Genomic DNA, 16779 nt, shown 5'->3' on the forward strand with positions numbered 1-16779 from the left:
GTTTTTAATTTTCTGCTTCATCTGCTCGTTCTCAGTTCGAAGGGCCTTCAAAGTCGCCGATTCCTGGGTGGGATGATATACTTGCCTCGCAGGCATTTTCAGGGTATCCGCCCAGGCTACACGTTCCTTCGATTGGGACGGTTGGCTATTTCGGCTGACACTGCGTTGCCACGAACCATTGCCGCGTTGCTGGCTATTGTTCCTGGACTTCGAGCGACTTCTACTGTTCTTGTCGTTAGAAGGTTGACGCAATGGCGGAAAGTGGGAGTCTGCTAGGTCTCGAGCCGGGGGTTTGTGTAGCTGTTGACGTTGTTGGTCATCTTGCAGCTTGCGCTCCAATTGTCTTCGCTTTACAATATATGGAATCTTGTACCTGTTTGCGCACACCTTCGCCCAGTCACGTGACTACCGTTACACTGCTGGCAACGAGGTTTGCAATGACGGGCATGCTCGGCGTTAGGGTTAGCTTCACCGCATGTAATACAAACTTCTGTATCTGGGAAGGAACAAACATCCCCCTTATGTCCTATTCTACCACACTGTCGGCAAACGTCCAAATGTTTGCGGTAGAGGCTACATTTGAGTAGCAGAGGGCGGTATTTGACATAGTTGGCTACTTTATGGCCTTGGAAAAGTACGATGACCGTGGTTGTATTGCTGATTTTGTGGGCTTGCTGGACCAATGGGTTGGCTGAATTGACTATATTAGCATTAATGTGCTGTGGCATATCTTCAATAGCCACTCCTCTAATTGCACCTTTTGCGGTATCTTCCTGTGCGGCTTGGTACGAGCAAATCTCGTGGGTCTTGCCTCCAATAAAGAGATTCTTCATTCTGGGGTACTGCATAGCTCATTGCTGACACGGAGTACTGATGACTATTATATTCTGGGCATTATTATAGCAGATTGTGTCTGCGCTGGCATCTTGTTTCAAAACTCTGGATGATGCTAAGAGTGCGGGCATGACGATAGTTGCTTCTGTTCTTGCTACATTTAGGCCACCACGTGGTCGAACAATGACCTTGATAGCCTCTCTAGGCAGCACTTGAGGCATGCGAGCAGCCTTGGTAAGAGCTGTGGCTATCCTCTTGGCATGATTGGCTCTCTCTCTCTAGGTCTTGTTGGGCGATCAATGGCAGGAGACTCAGCAGTTGATGGTGTGGCTTGTTGTTTGTTGAGCTTGCCGGTGGTGGTCCACCCAGCTGTGTCCGTAGGTCCGGGGACTTCGATGCTCGTGTTGCCTTCGTAGTTGCCCAGTTGCATATCTGGGCTGCAATCTTCTTTCGTCAGCGTCGTGGTATCCACTTCCGTCGTTGTAGATGCCTAACGTGGTCAGCGAGGCCTATCGCTAGGCCTGGCCTCCCGAAGATGGCCCGTCGGTGCCGGTGAAGGGCTAGGCCTACTGTAGGCTTAGCGTGGTCGGGGCACCGCGCACCAAGATTTCGAAGAGAACTCCAAAACTACTGGGACCAGGTGGTCGAAAATGGTATCGGTAGATACCGGATGACCTCTAGAATACAGTATCATATTGGAAATCGTGGTACTAGCTAATTATGCTGCATTAAATGTCATTATTGCAGGAGCCGATTCGAAGCACGTCCGCTCGCCTCGACGAATGCAGCACCACCACGGACAACTGCACCTCATACCCCAGCGCTCTGTTGCCCACCCTATCTGTTCTGCATCCCCACTGTACTCGAGCACCAGTATGGCCGCTGAAAAAACCGCCTTTATCACATTTCATGCAAACGATTCCCATGGACCCAAGCGCAATTTCAACTACCACCACGAAATTTAGTCGACACAGCTGGAGACGTTCGGCGAAGACGCTGCTTCCCGACGCATCTCGACCATCTGTGACGTGGCTGCCGCGTCTACTACACCTCCACTGAAAGTCGCCGAGAAACACGCACGAACACATACTGAGTTACTCGTAATACCACGAGGAAAGCCATCGTCCGACGAGCTGCCGCAGCCCCGTACTGCTCTCCGATACCCCAACACCGATGGGAAGGATCTTCTACTCGACTCGACAAACCCCAGCAACAAAGCTCTAGGGTGCAGCTTTACCTTGTCCAGAAAAGCTTTTAAGACACAAGTCCCCGCGTTCTAAGCATCAGCCACCGGGTCAATGGCATTGCAAAGTACCCCCTCTGCACTTGAAGATACCCCTGTCAGTCTACCGACCTTACGTCGACGTCACAAGCGCCGACTACAAAACAGTCTTCTGCAGTGGCAAGACAGCAAAAATTCCACGTAAGCCACCTATTCTGACTCAGACAATAGCCCAGGCGCATGCCCTAGATGTGTCGTTCACGGCCATCGCAACCTCCTCTCGCCTTTCGCACTACGCCCATGCAGGGGTCATTATCATCGTCGTCGTCTACCTACCCCAAGTCAAGCGCAACAGTCGATGCGTCGTCCTACTGTACCCTCTCCACCTCAAACTCAACAGCACAGAAGTGATGCTGTCGCACCGGCAGATTCACACGGTAGAGTGCTGAGCTTGTAGCGCCAGCTTGAGATGGTACCAGCCGATTCCTAATCAAGCTCTCCCGCTAAACCACTCCCAGCCTAGACAACCAGAAGCTATAATGCGCTCCGGAAGCCTCGAGATGACGACTTGTACCGTCACCTGACAAAGCCACGCGCCAGAGAACGGCCCTGCGCTTCGCGGGTTACTCCTACTCCCACCGAACCTCACCAACGGTAGGCCCTGCTGCACAACCACATCGGCGTCTACAGGTGAACAGTCTGCAATGCTACGCACCAAGCAGCAGGCCCAAACACGCGTATCGCACACCAGAAAATAAAACTGCTGTCTTCTATTTCTTCCATTGTTGTTGACTTGTATCACGTGAATGCTTTTTCGGTGCCCAGTGCTTTTTTTTTCTACACTGCTCGTGTGGACAGAAGGTTCGTGTGGATATTTTCAGGCTTTGTGGTGGCATACAATCCCTTCTTCACAAATTGGCTTTCATTATGGTTACTTTCAAAAAGGTGCATGCCGCCGCGTGCGTTGTTCATTCACATGCAAATACAATGAGAAGGTTCGCGCTACGCCACCGCGAAACAGCGAACATTGTCCAGACTACTCGAAGGTGGATTTTCTTCCCCTAATTTCTACCGTAACTATCGCTATTATAACGAACTGGCTGTCAACTCTAACAATTATGACATGTTTATGCTGTCGATGGCTTGATATACTCGCTTGCGAACGCATTAAATTGTACACATGCCGGGTTCGAGTATAACAAGAATGGAAACCGAAGAATATCTTTAAGCAACTTTTTCTTGTTGTCTAACCCCTTCAGGCGTAAAGAACAAATTCTGGCCTACTTGGAATGACATTCCATGAATTGAAGGAACTAACTCTTGCTCTCTTGAGTGCCCTGTTACTAGGACGCATCTGTGAATATGGGGAAGATATGGTTGTGTAAATTTACCATGAATATCCCTCCAGGTCTGAACAAACAGTGTTACTGTATTTTTGCTGTAAATGTGATCAGCATGCGGCCATGCGTGTTTGTGTGCGTGAGAGTGCGTGCCTGCGCGTGCGTGTGAGCGCGTGTGTGCAGGTGCGTGCGCGAGTGCGCGCGTGTGTGCGCGTGACGGGTGGGCCGGGTGGGTGTTTGTGTCTGCTCCCATGTGTGGGTGCACGTGGTTGTGTGCGTGCGTGTGTCGGTGCGTGCGCTCGTATTCGATAGGAATAGAAACCAAAGCGTGGAATAGGAACGAGGAATAGAAAGCACCATCCAGGTCAACTAATTCAGTACGAAAATTTTTTCAGGTTCCCTATACGAAGTAGCCAGGAAACCGGCGGTAAAGTTGAATGACACCACAGCTTAAGATTTAAAGCTTACAATGATTGCTTAAGCCATTCTCCACCGGAACATTAACATTAACTTTAAATCGGCTATAAAACAACCCATACTCAGGAACAACCGATGAGCTCACGGAAGCAACCGGGCTTGTCGCTACACTTGCTTGCAAGCGGGTGCCGCTGGCGCTGGCAGGGGTGCGGCTCCCGTACTGGGAAGTTGTTTCATCGGGTGGCTTGCTAAAAATGGCATCGGCTTGTGTTTGCTAGGAGCGCGTACCGCCTTGCGTGCTCGTCAGCGGGCCCCACTGGGCAAGATGGCGTTTCCTGTTGTTCAGTTTCGGCGGTTCTCTTTTTGCAAAAGCTTGGGCTGGCCTTTGGTGGACATTCCATCTTGTGCAACTTGGGGCATATGTACCATGCTACTAATCAGCAAACCCTTGTCACAATTCGGACTGTTACTCACGCGACGGGCTGCTGGGGCTTCCAACGTGTTTATGTAAGTTGAAATCTGAATTGTCACATTTGGTGTTTCCTTATACTTCTACAAATCTCTGAAACAGAAACCTGTAAGAGAGCCTATTGCGCGTGCGTATGCGTCTGTGCGGCAGCATGGCTCAGGGCCATGCTGCCGCACACAGACGACGACGAAGACAACACCGACGCCTTCAGCGTTCCCACCTCGTGTGGCGGAGGCCCGCCAGCTTGCTCCAGTTCTACAACGGGCCAGCAGCTTGTGGACGCCATTTGGCACAACGGAGGACACCGAGACGCTGTGTACCAACCATGTAGTCCTCTGTGTGGGTTCGGACTCCAATACGACGATGCGGCCTCAACAAGGAGCTCGTGTGACACCGTTTCGAACCACACATAATTCAACGACATGGTTGTAAAGGTTGTAAAATGGTGCATCCGAAGATCATAACAAGACAATACGACGACGCGTGCTGCCTGAGGTCGTCTACGGGGTTAGCCTGAAGCCGTACTACACCAGACTAAAGACTATATTTCTTTAAACAATTGTTTTAGGAACTACTTTGAACATTTCTGCTAGTGCCGTATTGTACTAGCTGAAACATTTATTTACACGGGCAAACTTGTGTCTGTAAGCGAGCTGCAGTGTTTCACCTTAGCCGATTCGCGAGCTCTTCTTCCTTGTCGTCTACGGCTCACCACCTTCGGCTTCACAAGTTATTGACTGCTACCGCTCCCACGGTTTGGTTAGGTGCATAAACAACAGCAGCGGTCTCATGCGTGCCCAGGGGCATGGCGGTAAAGTTCAAGCAGATTACGAGCCGTTGGCGTTGCTCTCTTTATCTGATTAACAGTCATGTAAACAAAATAAATGCCTAAATCACTGTTCGCTTTCTTGCATATTTTTTTCGATAAGCTACTCAGATCTTGTTTTTATATTTTTATTACACGAGGCCGCATAGGATAACACCCTTTCATATATTGCCACCTTCGTGCAGTCGCCATGCAATGACTGCGTAGCTGGGCACATTGAAGAAACATCCACAGCTTAAAAAAATGTGAGCCATAAGTATCCTACTTCAGATCCTAAGCCTTTGGTTTGTTCGCCTATTGTTAAGTCGATCTATTTTGCTCTCTGTTGCACCGTCGATGAATATAAACACCCAGGGCCACCAGTTATCTGCTCCCGACGCCACTGGCTCCGCGTTGCTGGGGGCGACCAAAGATGTCCAGGACACCCTACGAAGATGTGGCTTACGAGGAAGCACGCCATGCTGCCAGAAGAGAATGCAATAGAAACGACAAACTTTACTTTGCGTTTCCTTCATCTGCTGCAGATGAGCGCCATATATATGTACAGGGTAGGTGCTCCTGAGTGTCTCACATGGTCCTCGTTTAAATTAGCTTGCTTAGAAAACAGTTAGGCTGTTACATCAGTCTTGCACCGTTGTGCAAGCTGGTTGTGGCTTTTTAAATCAAAGCTTTCCAGCTATACCAGCCAACAGTTATTTCGTGGCGTGCGGGACAACTCCCAATGCGGCGGAGGTGGCGGCCAGGGGTAGGGAGCGGAGTTTTAGGCACTGAGCACACTGTAGATGGAGCGGCGAATTTATCCAGCGTTCCCCATGTGGAAGTGCCTGCTCGCCAGCGGCAGCGTCGGCGATACGACTTTGTCGTCTCCTTTAGCGAGGGTTTTTTGGGGCTTGTTTTGGCGCAGTTTCACGTAAGTTGCGCGCTGCGCTCACATGGCTTAATTTATTCGGCAGCACCTCCGGGGTTACGCGCACCCGACAGAATTTTATTTATTTATTTATTTATTTATTTATTTATTTATTTATTTATTTATTTGTTTTTTATTTATTTATTTATTTATTTATTTATTTATTTATTTATTTATTTATTTATTTATTTATTTATTTATTTATTTATTTATTTATTTATTTATTTATTTATTTATTTATTTATTTATTTATTTATTTATTTATTTATTTATTTATTTATTTATTTATTTATTTATTTATTTATTTATTTATTTATTTATTTATTTATTTATTGGTATCCTCAGGGTAATCGATTACAGAGGGGAGTGGGTTTAGGGGGAAAGAGCATGAAAACAGGCAGGTATTTAAAAAATATTACCAAGCTGGCTCGAGCAATGTAGAAGAAAATACTCAACACATTTCTACAGACATACAAATTTGTACACGTACATACATTTCTGGAGTAATACAGTAATTTAAATACATTTCACGCGTACGAAATTGCGCGTGCACAAAACAAGACTTACTCAAGTAACACTACACAATGCAGAGCGAAACAAATTCACATCGTTAATTCCTACAATGTCTCGTGGAAGGTGGTTCCAGTCATTGGACGTACGCGGGATGAATGAATTAAAAAAAGCCTTAGTAATACAACTGATGACGCCGACTTTGCGCGTGTGATCCAGACGCGATGATACATATGATGGCGAAGTGCTTAACAATCTCGCAAAGTGCTGTCGAAAAAAACTTTATGAAAGAGGCAGAGACGTGCGATTTTGCGACGTGAACTTAGTAGTGGAAGGCCCAAATTGTTTTTCATTGTGGTTACGCTGGTTTTTCGGTGGTAGTTTGAGTTAATAAAACGTGTCAAGTTGTTCTGAATCATTTCCAGCAAATGAGTAAGAGTTTCCGTGGAAGGATCCCATATGTGTGATGCGTATTCAAGTTGCGAGCGTACGATGCTTTTGTAAAAATGAAGTTTTCCGGACGACCGGGCGGAATGAAAGTTGCGTTTTAAATAGCCAAGCATGCGGGTAGCTTTGTTGACGATAAATTCGATGTGAACTTTCCATGATAGATCGGATGTAACATGAAGGCCTAAATATTTGTAAGATGAAACAGATTGCAGAGGGGTGCCGTTTAAGTGATATGAAAACGGGTTAGTAGCGGCACGACAGATTCGCATGGATTTGCACTTGTCAACGTTTAAGGTCATCTGCCACTTACCACACCAGGAAGAGATACATTAATGTCATCCTGTAGCGCATGCGCATCATTAATTGTGGTTATTTCACGGAAAAGGACATAGTCGTCAGCGAATAAATGGACTGGGGAAGAAATACCGTTTGGCAATCATTAATTAAGTGGTCGTATGGCAAACATACGTTAAGGATTGGTTTGCAGGGCGGGGAAAGAAAGTGTACAAACCAAATACAGACATCTGGCCACTAGGGAAACGCTACCTTTTGCGTTCTGCTACCTTTTGCGCACAGCGCCGGCGTCCACCGCCCTAGCCCGGCCGTGGCCTACGCTGCTGCTGCGTTCGGGATGCCACCCCCGCGAATTCCAGCTAGCGGCTGGCAGAATATCTGGTTTCACTCTTTGTAGAGGAGGAGGAGAGGACAACTTTTATTCATATAAAATAAGAGCGCTGTGAGTGGAGTCCTCAGTCCAGGACCCCAGAAGAGCTTGCTGCCGCCTTCGCCTTCTCGATGAGCCGAAGCTGACGATCAGGATCTGAGCTGGCAAGCTCTCGCTCCCACTGCTCTAAAGGTGGATTTTCTATTGTGTCTATATTCTTATTGTGTTGGCAAGCCCACACCATGTGATATAAGGTAGAGAGCTCTCCACAGTGAGGGCAAGTGGATGTATATATTGTAGGGAATATAGCGTGGAGCCTAGTAGGGTGCGGAAAAGTATTCGTCTGTAGCTGCCTAAGTGAGGTTTCTTGCTCTTTTGTGAGGGATTTATGGCCTGGCGGGTATATCTGTCGGGAAAGCCTATAATGTTGCGTAATATCTCTGTACGTGACTAACGGCTGGTTAACCCTCTGCTGATCTTCTTGTGGAGCCCGGCCGGCTAATTCTCGGGCACTCGTGTGAGCGACGAGGTTTCCACGGAGACTGGAGTGGGCAGGTGTCCAGACGATAGTCACATTTCTTCGAGGAGGGTTTTGCTGGAGGATTCGAAGGGCGGTTTTAGAAATTCTTCCATTTATATAATTCCTGCATGCTCCCTGTGAGTCTGAGATGACAGTCATGGCTTCAGTTTGAGTGATGGCAAGCGCAATGGCTGTTTCTTCTGCTTGCAGTGTATTGGTGCGTCTAAGTGTCAGGCTCGTGAGTGTTCGCGCCGTGTCGGTGACTACTGCCGTCATAGCATGCTCTCGGGCGTAGTCTGCCACGTCCGTGTACACCACCCTACTTTTTTGCCCATATTTCCTCTCTAAGTTTTCGGCTCTGGCTGGTCTTCGGCCTTCGTGGTGCTGAGGGTGCATGTTTCGAGGTAGAGGGGAAACTTTGATGTGTTCTCTGAGTTCTTCTGGAATATCTTTCATGGCAGGCCCCGAATTCACTACTGAATATCCGAGACGGCGCAAAAGCTGACGGCCAGTTGGAGTGGTGGCGAGTCGAAGCTGCTGAGCGGTCAGGTGGGCTTCTATGAGCTCGGCTATGGTGTTGTGAAGTCCAAGCCCAAGCAGTTTCTCAGTAGATGTGCTTATTGGTAGTCCGAGGGCTTGTTTGTAGGCCTTCCTGATTAGTGCGTCCAACTTATTGCGTTCAGAAGATTTGAGTATGGCATATGGAGCAATGTAGACAATTCTGGATACAACGAAAGCTTGTACAAGGCGAATCGTGTCTTGTTCTTTCATTCCGTGCTTCTTGTTTGTGATACGGCGTAGCATGCGGGTGATTTGACTGATTGAAGAGTCGAGTTTGCGGATCACCAGAGAGTTAGAACAGTCTTCTTGAAGGATCATGCCTAATATTTTGATGGAGGGTGAGGGTTTGATGAGGACCCCATCTAATTCTATTTCTATGGTTGTCTTAGTGGCATTCTTGAGTCGAGATCTCTTCTGCACCAGTACGAGTTCTGACTTCTCAGGGGCGCATTTGAGGCCACAGTTTGCTGCATAGGTTCGGACAACGTCTGCAGCCTGTTGTAATTTGTCTTGCATGTCGCCTTCTGAGCCTTCCCCTATCCAGATCGTAATATCGTCAGCATATATTCCGTGGTGCAGACCTGGAATTTGATCTAGTTGCATTAGAAGGTTGATGAGGGCAATATTGAAGAGAAGCGGGGACAGCACCGCCCCCTGCGGAGTGCCCTTGCATCCAATCGTGATGGGTTGAGAGCTCACGTCCCCAACTTTGATGACTGCCACACGACCCGTTAAGAAGTCTCGAATGTATGCGTACATTCGTTCCCCGCAATTAAGGTTATTAAGGTTTTGGAGGATGACTTCGTGCTTGACGTTATCGAACGCCCCCTTTAGGTCGAGGGCCAAAATAGCCTTCGGTGTTAGTTTGTTGGCTTTGCTCAGAACATCTTCTTTAATTTGCAGGAGAATGTCTTGAGTTGAATGATGTGGCCGGAAACCGAACATTGTGTGTGGCATGCGTTGGGATTCTTCAAGGTAGTCCTGTAGTCTGTTAAGAGCTACATTATCCATGAGCTTTCCAATACATGAAGTAAGAGAAATCGGTCTCAGATTTTCTATGCTTGGGTCTTTGCCCGGCTTTGGGATAAGCCTGACTTCGGCTTCTTTCCATGTTGAGGGTATGGCACCTCTCTCCCAACAATCGTTCATGTATCCCGTGAGTGCACAGATTGAGTTGTCATCAAGATTTGACAGAGCTCTGTTGGTGATTCGGTCCATTCCTGGCGATATGTTCTTCCGGATTTTTGCAAGGGCTGCCCTAACCTCTGCCTCGGTGATTGGGCGATCGAGGTGAGCGTTTGGGGAACCATTGTATGGAGGCGGGTGGAAAGGGGGTGAGCTGGTTATGTAGCGGGATTGGAGAGCACGAAGCAAATCGTCTGTGGTTCCCGGAAATTGATGAATAATTGTCTAGAGCCACGTGTGTGAATTCAAGTGACGTCGAATGGGTAATTGTTGTGGGTGTCGTTTAAAGATTTGCTTTCCAACCACCTTCACCGCGTGGGTTGGAGCCACTTTTTTTGGTTAGTTTCATAAAAAGAAACCACTACAACACAACTGTGTCAGTAATGTTCGACGCGTGAGTTCCGCACCCATAGGCCCCCCTCTGTTACGGAATAACGACAGTAAGTGAGACCGCATACATAGCTGCCCAAAACGGAGACGATCACTGTATTTCATGGTCTACACGATGATGGTGATTGACTGGCGTATACCCAACGGGAGATTCAACATCCTCCCGCGCCCGCAACGTTCGTATTGTGGCAACACGAGGCATTGAAAACGCCGAGCCACAGAACAACACATATATTTAGAACACGTCAGCAGCTGACGGGCCAGCAGCAGCTATGCCTGGCCGAACGCCCAGAGTTCCTGGGAGCACTGACCGCTCGCGCCACGAGGCTCGCGCAGTGAGCCTCAGAGTGGTGCTTCGTCGTCTTCGTCTTCCTTGATGCTGCTACAGGAGGCCCCCCTCAAGTGACGGAGCCGTGGAGTAAGCCGGAAGGATATTTCTGGAGGTTGTCGTGTAGATTTTGTTGGCTGGGGAGTGTGATCCGCAATTAGTATTGTGGATTCGTCTGGTTCTGTAGAGAGCGGCTCCCCAATGAGCGCTGGTTTGAGGCGATCAACAGAAATAGGTGTCCTGTCTGCCATCCAAATCCACGGTGAAATGCTTATCAGCATGATGGATGACGCGGTAGGGTTCGTCATACGGGCGCTGAAGTGGTTTGCGCACGGCGTCACGGCGGAAAAAAACGTAGGGGGACGTTGTCAGCTCGCTGGGAACATGAACATCCGCACGCGTTTGGCAGCGTAGTGCGGGCGCACAAAGTGCGGGAAACGAACCTCGTAGTTTGGTCACGTAGTCGGTGGGATCAGGGCACGGTGATGATTCGCAATCAGTGAAACACTCTCCCGGAGGCGTAGCGGCCCACCAATGACCATCTCTCCGGGCGTGCAGTGCAGATCCTCCTTCAAAGTAGCCCGAAACTCAGCAGAACCAACGGAAGGGAGGTGGACCAATGGGTAGCGTCCGGCTGTGCCCTGAGTGCAGTCTTGAGGGAGCGGTGAAAACGCTCAACAAGCCCGTTGGCAATGGGGTGGTACACTGTGGTCCGAATTCGGGAAGTGCCGAGAAGGGTCAGAAGTTATTGAAAAGTGCCGACTCGAACTGGCGACATCGGTCGGTGGTGATAGTTGATGGGACACCATAGCGGGAAACCCAGCCTGCAACGAAGGCGTTGGTGATGGTTTCACTACGGATGTCGGGAAGTGGGAACGCCTCGGGCCAACGCGTGAACCGATCCACGCAAGTTAGTAGGTATGTGTTATAGCATGACTATATGTTATTTCTTCTCTTAGAACAGCAGTATACAAACTGAGCAAGCATTGTATAACCTTGATCTATACTTAAGGCACGCACGCAACCTGCGTATGTGCGACGCAATTAAACCCAGCAGTGGCGTTGGTAGAAATTGGTATCGTGGTAAGGAGTGGGCACGTTTTTTATATGAAAGCGGGGCTGGGGAGAGTGGTCAAGTGCCATTTTGTGCTCTGTACCCAAGGCAGAAAAAAAATTCCGGTCGGGGGAGGGGGGGGGTACGTTTGCCATCCACTGCAATAATAATTAACAACTGATTGCTTTTATACAGCAGTGGAAGGCATGAATACAGAATAAAGGTTCAGAGAAGATGCAAGATGTTTTTATAAACCCCGAGGCGAATCATACGACAGTATGCTAAAGTACGTTTCTCTAATTCACGAGTATAAGCTGGCGTTGACTTGAAGCACACACGCCAAGGGCTCGCCAACTTGCGTCAGATGGCAATGACATGAGCCCTCAGCGATCACAGGCCTGCTAAGGCTATTTTGAAGTCAAATTTTCCCGCTAATGCCACCAAAATGACGTCGCTTTCTGACCGGATCTTGCGTCACATCCTGTTTATTTCTTGTTCCGCCGGAAGTGTTCCCTCCTCACACAGATGGCGCTAAGCCCCATGAGTAGCTTAAGAGCCGCAATTTTCTGAACGTATGGGCTTCTATGGATGCTTCGCTACCAGTTATATTTACCTTGGCTACCGCGCGATGCACCAATCCGCACACGGCGTGTGGGCGGGACTTCGCTTTGCGCCAATAGGAAAGAACGCTTCCGTGGCGCCAGCTTCGAATCGCTCGGGTCAGCCAGCTCCGTCCGTAGCCCGTACCCGTAGGGAACTTTAGGCTTAACATTGCGCCAGAATACGGATCGCCGCTTACGGTGCCCCCGCGCATGACAATTGCGTGAAGTTTCACCACAGTATCATCCCCTTTCTCGTATGCGCAACTTGGTTTTTCCGATTGGTTCCATTCGGGCAAGCGGCGACAAACTGTAGCTGCACCTGCCGGCGTCGTTCAACGCGCGGAGGCAGCGCCATGGTGCCGGCGCTGGCGGCTCGCGCACCGGCCGGGCCGGCGGGCCGGTGTGTGCACGGCCGCGTCAGGGCGGCAGGCGTGTGCGCGGATCGTTTCTAGCTGCTCGCAGAAACCGCTTAATTGTTTACAGCTTTCTCAATTTCTCGCGAACAACAAGCGAAATCGAACACCTCAGCCAAGCTATTTTAGTCTGTGATCATGATCATCATCACCAGCCTATCTACGCCCACTGCAGGGCAAAGGCCTCTCCCATTATTCTCCAATTACCCTGGTCCTGTGCTAACTGCGACCAATTTATCCCCGCAAACTTCTGCCCATCTAACTTTCTGCCGCCCCCTTGCAACGCTCGCCTTCTCCAGGGATCCGCTCTGTTAGCCTTAATGACCAACGGTTATCTTGCCTTCGCCTTAAATGCCCTGACCACGTCCATTTCTTCTTCTAAATTTCCACCAATATGTCCTTAACACGCGTTGGTTCCCTGACCCACTCCGCTCTCTTCTTGTCCCTTAATGTTACGCCTATCATCTTCCGTTCCATTGCGCGCTGAGTCGTCCTCAATTTAAGTTGAACCCTCTTACTGAGCCTCCGAGTTTCTGCCCCGTAGGTGAGTACCGCAATGTTGGTCGGGAAAAGGTGCATTTAAGGTACGTCGGGAGATACCTTAAGTAGCGCTTACTTTTCACTCCGATAAGTTCGCGAAAAGGCCCCCTTTGAGCATAAGTTTTGTTCTTGAAACGCGTTAAGGCGCCTGAAGTTGTCAGAAGGGAAGATATCTACTGAAGGTCGGTTTATGAATACAGGGGTTAATTTTTACAGCTAGCTCTTCGGCACCAACAATCCTAATTTGATGTTCAACGCTTTCATCTTGTTTTAATTCTTCGTCCCATCTTCCTCAACAGTCAGCCTTCCAGAAATGTTTTCGCGAGTCATTTTCGCCTTGTTTTTTTTTTAAATATCACAAGCGGACCGGAGTACACCGCCTCCGACATGTTACCGCAAAGACACCAGAAAAACCTAAGCATTCACCATAAGCCCGTACACAACATTGAATATTGTTATTTAAGATTGTTAATGTTAAATTTTTTTTTGTCTTTTCTGATGGAGGTGAAAAGCAAAAACGCCCGTGTGTACGAGATTTCGGCGCACGATAAAGATCCCCAGGTGGTCAAAATTAATCCGGAGCCCTCCACTACGGCGCGCCTCATCGCCTGCGTTGCGTCGGCGCGTTAAACCCCACAATTAGAAATCTTTTTTTGTCGATTGTGTCGATGCTAGAAAACTAAACTTCACGAAAGATAACACACTTTGGCTGATGGTGCTGCTGAGCACAAGGGCACGGGTTTGATACGCGGCAGCGGCTGCCGTTTTTCTGATAGAAATGCAAAATAGAGAGTCAAAATTAATCCAGAGCCCTTCATTATGGTGTGCCTCACCTACTGACTTGCGTCGGCGGGTTAAGCCCTAATATCAATCACTTTGTATGAATTAACTAACCTGAAAATATATGATTCATATGATCCAGTCGCTATCCTGACCTTTACGAAACTGATGCATGCAGAACAGATTATGGCACCCAGATACTGAAATATCGTCTACCGCCCATTCTAATTACGTTACCACGTGAAAGAAACACAGATATTGTTTCTGTCTCACTCAAACGCTTGCGAGAAATTTCTTATAGTTTCTTTGCACTTGTGCTCAAACGTGTTGTCTCTATTTGCGATGTTTGACTTTAATGACTTCACGTTGTGCGAAGTTCTTTGCCTTTTTTGCTTTTTCTTGTCTGAGCTGTTCTGTTTTTTTTCCTGATATTTTTTTCTTTCTGTGTTTGAGTTGTTATTCATGGCAATTTGCTGATTCACTCACCATGGATATTACTGATAACGTACAGATGAAGTGGTGCATTTTTCCCTGTATTATTCACCCCATTTTAGCAATCGCACTGTGCACATCTTTCTTCTGTTTCGGAATCCGAATGTTTTTTTTTTGGTTTTCAGTGGATGCACTATTCACCAGATGTGCTAATAATGTACGCTTTGTAACATTTCCACTATTTGCAAAGCAGGGGGGTACGAGCCCAGTGAAGCCATGCTGTGGCTTTTTGCCCGTAGCTCCCAACATCGTGTGATATTGCATAAACTTGAAACACGTCATGGGTGCAAGAAAGCTACTTGGAAGTCCGCCGAAGACGCTTTCTTATCCGCTGCTTTAAACGCGGTCCTGGACGTGATGACGGGCGATCTTGGCCCATTCTCGCACCATTGAACAACAAGTTTGAGCGCTACACCCTCCCCGTGATGATGATGATGATGCTGATTAGTGGCTTTCCCTTTGAATCGGGGCGTCGGTTGTCAGCAACCGACTTGCCTGTTTTATTACGTTTACGTGTCCCGGTTATACCAACGCCACCTAGAGAAAGTTTTCAAGGCCGGGAGGCTGGCTCAGTGGCGTAGCGCTACTGGGCTGGCTTTGACCGCGCGCGAGCATGCATGCTGGAGAGAGAGAGAGAATAAACTTGTTTATTGTTTCTTAGGAACGAGTCTTTAGGGTGGCCTCCTCATTCCAGGAGTCCATTGACACGGGCCGCGTCTTCTGCCCTCTTCACCAACTTGCGCTGGACGTCGAGGGAAGAGCTGGCCAAGGCGCTCTCCCAAAGCTCATAAGTGTGGAAGGGATTGGGCGGGTCAAAGCAATGCGATCGCAATGATTTCTGCGGCAGCGGCCCGCTTCTCCCTTCACGAATTACTAGAAGAAGAAAGAAAGATGTATCACATAGACGAGTTTGTTTTTCAGTAGCAAAGAAACCTTGGTTTATTTATTTGCCAGTGTCTGGAGTTCAGTTTTTGGACGCTGGCTCTACGTGTCACACACTTTTTATTGCGCTGTCGGCAGAGGTTCTTGGCAGGCTTGTACACGTCATACTGAAAAAAAAATAACCGATTGCAATTACAGCCTCATAAAAAGCGAACGAAAAATTACTGTAGAGTAATCACTTTCTCCTCCCGTTACTTTTCACAAAATCTGTTTTTTCCCTTCTGGGGCACATATATACACATACCGACGGACATAAATAACAAGGCGGCCAGTGAAGATAGTCGATAAAAGCGGTACGTGCACGTATGTACCTCAAATTTTTGTCAAAGTTTATTTTACTCGTGCACGCTACCACGTGAAATTTCAAAGGACGACTCCGCTTATGTGAGATCGCCGCCAGGGGGCCACCGCAGATACCTCGAGCTCACCTCGGCTCCGATATTTTTGCCGTTCTCCATGCGATCTTTTACCAGTTATTCCTTCACATATGATGTGCGAACTTCCTAACGTTCCGAGGACTCTGCTGACACCACAGTTGTGACCATCGGACGTTCCCAGCGGATTTTATACGGTTTTCAATTTGCGCCACGCCAGTTCCACTGCTAAGCCTCTCCAGGCTTGCCGGGGCGGACGCCTCCCCGCCGCCTCGACGCGCCCCACCACGTATGCCTTCCGGCATCTACCCCTCCTACTGAAGCCACTCCTCGCGCTTCCTTCGTCGCCGAAATGGAGTACGCCGTCGAAGGTATCGACGTCGACCCAACCGAACTCCAACAACCCGGGTGGCGTACACTTCGCCGCCGCCTTCAACGCAAGACCCCGACAGCAGACAATCGCACTCCTGCCCCCGGTTCACGAGCCTCAACGACACCCAGCAACGCCGGGCAACAACACCGCCGCCGCAAACCCAACTACAGTAAGCCTCCCGTCACTCCCTTGCCGGAAAATGACATCAAAGTTATCCTCCGCCCGCGAGGCGGACTGGCCGTCGTCTCCATCGCCGCGGCTACGCTTGCTGATATCATGCAAGCTGCAGGACTCACCCACAATGACGAGGATCAAGTCCGCATCCAAGCTAGAGCCAACTTCATAATCATCAGCACCCCTCACGAGGAACGAGCCACACGATACACCGGCATCACGGCCATCAACCACAACGGGCAACAATACCCAGTCGCAGCCCACGTTTCTGCGCCGTCCAACACGGCACTGGGAGTAATCTTCAATATTCCCAGCACAGACACGGCAGAGCAAATCCAGCACAGCCTCAGGCACTATAATCCCGATCTAGGTATTCTGGACGCGAAGAGACTGAACTCTTCAAACATCGTAC

Source organism: Haemaphysalis longicornis, unplaced genomic scaffold (assembly GCF_048455015.1).
Source record: "Haemaphysalis longicornis isolate Haplotype H1 unplaced genomic scaffold, Haemaphysalis longicornis Haplotype H1 scaffold_9, whole genome shotgun sequence".
In the NCBI taxonomy this organism is placed as follows: domain Eukaryota; kingdom Metazoa; phylum Arthropoda; class Arachnida; order Ixodida; family Ixodidae; genus Haemaphysalis; species Haemaphysalis longicornis.